This window comes from Symphodus melops, assembly GCF_947650265.1.
Source record: "Symphodus melops genome assembly, chromosome: 6".
NCBI classification, from domain to species: domain Eukaryota; kingdom Metazoa; phylum Chordata; class Actinopteri; order Labriformes; family Labridae; genus Symphodus; species Symphodus melops.
In genome coordinates, this window is record NC_136696.1 from 9419206 (window position 1) to 9423047 (window position 3842).

Sequence of the window (3842 nt, forward strand, 5' to 3'; positions counted from 1 at the left end):
AGAGTCCATTGATAGGCAAATCTTAAACAACTTTATGTTCCAGCAAGGTCTACAGACTAATGCATAGTTTATTAGTGAAGATTGCAGCCATTTGAAAGGTAATTATCAGTAAGTCTACACCCCCTGGCCATGGTCACCTCAACAGACAACACTTCCATCCACACAAAATCAGAAAGGGATCAAAAAGGCTTACTCTTTTATAAAGTTTTGTGGTATCCTGGTTCTGTATGTGACATAAGAGTCCTGAGGACTGAAAAACCTTGTTGTGAAACACAGACATGAAGCAGAAACCTTTGGCTGTAGTCATCACTTTGAGGAGGAGCCAACTATGTGATCATGTGGAGGAGTGATCATTACTTAGTTTGGCTGTTTTTTTTGGTGTTGCCTTAAGAGTGCAACTTTTACGTTAGACTTTTTGAAAAGTTAAAGGCAAGCTTTCTGACCTCAATATTGCAGAAACCGAGATACTGTAGAGTCCCATTTCTGATCTCTCTGGAGAATCTCCTCACTCTATACAGTCAAGGATAAAATGAGATCTGACAAAAAATGGAAGACATTTTACAAGCATTTTTTTAGTACTTTGAGTCCACCCAGATGTATTGTGGAACTTTACCTCCACTTTAAGAGACATTTGAAAAGCCTACTCAGACAGTGCAGTTTTAGAGACACTGTTGTAAATGTACACGTTATTCACTTTCTGTAATGTTTTTAAGAGGAGACAAATCATTATAAAATAGCTTAATGATTTCGAGGATAATCCAGCACAGCAAGCTGGAAAAAATGTGTTAAACCTCACCTTTTCCTACCAAATAACTAAATCTAAGTACCAACTTCAACCACTAAGTCTGTAAATGAGAGGTACACTCACTCAACTGTTAGGTTGCGGTTTATTAAACTACCTGGATTTAACCTCCATTGTAAGCACATTGATTACGTTATCTGTAATGAAATGTGCAATATATATTCAATTGCTTTTAGAATTGCTATATTTACTCGTTAAAATGTTTCACCATGGATTTCTCACAACAAGTACAATATCATACTTGTGCAGACACTTTTAGCTTTTACCTTCGGCCAAGGTGTTGGATTTTTTCATAGAATGTGTCAGCTTACGTGTTGATTTAAAGATGTACATTAACTCTCTGACCATCCTGACAAATACACTCACACCCCATTTCTGCACACCATAATAACAAGAAGAAGAACAAGACGTATCCCACCAAGGGGCAAGATAGGCATTGAAGTTTCCAACTCGAGGCTGTTTCTTTAAGACAGCTGTGTCAATGAAAAATTAAATGTGCTTTAGCGCAAGAGTAACTTTTCCCTGTCATAGCAGTGAGGGGCAGTACAATCATTTGTCCTTAAAATACTAGCATTGCATTATAGTCCAGGGGAAAGCGCTTCAGTGTTGCACTTACCCGTTCACGTCTTTTATTCAAGACTTATTCAGAGATTGTTCCTTGACACATTCAAAGTTTAAAATAAAAGCACTAAAGTAAAGTGTTACAATCAGTACATGCAGAGACCAAAAAAAATAAATACATTCAAGATAATTTATTAATCTACTTTTTTTCTGAGTAGACTTTATAGACAGTCAGTAGACTGAGCTCATGTGTTATGTCCAGGTTCCACTGGCATACATGTAGAAGAAATCGATGCAGAGGAATTAGATGTTGTGTACGCAGGACACAGAATGCTACTAAGTGCATCCTACAGTAAGCACTGCCCTCTAGTGGTCAGACCAGGCACCGACTATTATAATGTGAAGAGAAGGATCAAGACCAATATCTGTAGAGCTCCTTGGCCAAAGTTAAAATTTGATCCTTTATATTGTTTATAACTTAACTTTATTGTGTTTACAGTACTGCAAAAAGAAAAGAGAAGACGTACACAATTGAGACTTTAATCAGCATAACTTGATTTTACATTTTTACAATAATTTGACTGTTTACTTACTCATTTACAGTAATCTGTTGTAACATTCACATCGATAGAGCAGTAGCAGAATGGGAATCTACAGTGAACAGAGCATATTCATAATAAATTAGTCAATCCTAAATCTCCTTGGTTTTCATTGCTTACAGTGTCCCAGACCAAAGCCAGTTCATTGCTCCCTTTACATCTCAATCAAAATTTTGCTTTATAAAAATATTGTATTGGCAACTTTAAAATACTACAGATATCAAGGTCAACAGGGACAGCTACACTCTGCAATGGTTTACTGTTGTTTACCTTATCAGGATTAAATTACTTAAAATGAAAAGGTCAAAACTTATCAAACTGCCTTTTGTTAGTGTTGCTATTCAAAAGCAAAAAAACCCACAAACGGTACAGCTTGTTTTAAGTATAATTCAGCTTCATTTAAATTTAACGAGTCAGTGTACAAGGAGTTACTCCTGTCCATCATTTCCTGTTTTATTTTGTACTTACTCCTGCTCCTCATGTTTTCACACCTTGTCCTCCCCCTCCCTGATTGTGCTCACCTGTTTCTCGTTATCCCCTGATTGTCTGTGTATATAATCTGTGTCCTCCCTCAAGTTGCCAGTTTGTGTTTTGTCATGTTGCCTCGTTCCAGCATTCTCTCCTAGTGTTATTTAGTGTTTGATAGTGATGGTGAGATGAAGCCTCACGAGGTATTGAACCACTTGAGCCAATTGGTTGGAGAAAGGGTTCATCTCACGAAGCTTCATGTGCACACGAAACCACCTACTGGCCAGGTTTATAATTACAGGCAGCTGTATCTTAACCACATAATGTGTGATGCATTGAATTTTTGTGTCTGTAATGGCTCTTGAGAATTACTATGAATTACAAAAAAATGTATGACCAAATCATTTCTCTACATAAATTATCACGTGTATAATAAAGTATTTTTTTTTTTTTGTGTACATTTTCAAAAAATGGTTATATATATATATATATATATATATATATATATATATATATATATATATGACAGGTTGTGTAGTATTTTTCTGTCACTTTAGGAAAATGGCATGGTCTTAAGCAGGCATAGGACAGTTAAAGTGCTTGTGGAACTAGGAAAAGGGCACTGAATATGCTTGTGTAACTTGGACAATGATGTACAGAAAAGGGGAGATTTTATTCATTTTTATTCAGAAATAACAGTTTCTCAACAGTTTTTGGTTTTAAGCGATTCCTTTTTTTTGACACAACCTCTCCGGCCTTTGAAAACACCCTTTCACAGGGTACAGAAGATGCCGGTGTGCACAAAAACGCAAGAGCAAGATTGTATAAAGTTGGGTACAGTAATTTTTGCCTCTCCCAGTACTCCAGAGGGTTTTCCAGCCTGCTCATATTAGGCTCTGAAAGGTAGCGCTGGACTTCCACAGTGGCATCTGCTGTAACATTTTGAGTCTTGCGTGCCTCCAAGGCGCTGGCGTCCAAACGATGCCACAGTTTGCTACCTAAGAGGAAAAAACAGATCATATTAGTAAGTGTTATAATAGAAATAACTGATCTGAAAATGTAAAATAATAGATTACCTCCAGTGACATCATGAGAGGTGGAAGCCTGGGGGATTTCCACCCTGCTTTGTTTTGACCGTATTATTTTTGCACACTCGGAGGTCAGTTGTTTGATTGCTTCTGTGGCTGAAAAATCCAATGGTTTTAAATCGGGGGTCCAGGAGTGTAGCAAGGGACATGATGCTCATTGACTGTAAAGTATACAGTCTCTCACGGAGTTGACTGATGAGCCAGTCTCCCATTTCTAATGCAACTGCAGGTGCCGGCTTTGTGACCTCCTCCTGAAGGGTTTGCTCCAGCATTTTCATAAGTGGGACAACTTTGGAGGCAGACACATTTTCCTCTGCCGACAGC

General features: G+C 37.7%; 1 long non-coding RNA gene across 1 annotated transcript; it reads right to left on the reverse strand.

Annotated features, from left to right (window-relative positions):
- Positions 1 to 2945: 2945 nt before the first annotated feature.
- Positions 2946 to 3595, reverse strand: LOC306825884. The gene is made up of 2 exons (XR_013779317.1): positions 3507 to 3595; positions 2946 to 3428 (listed from the first exon to the last, which is right to left on the reverse strand). It is a non-coding gene; the product is annotated as an uncharacterized lncRNA (long non-coding RNA).
- Between the last annotated feature and the right edge of the window lie 247 nt (positions 3596 to 3842).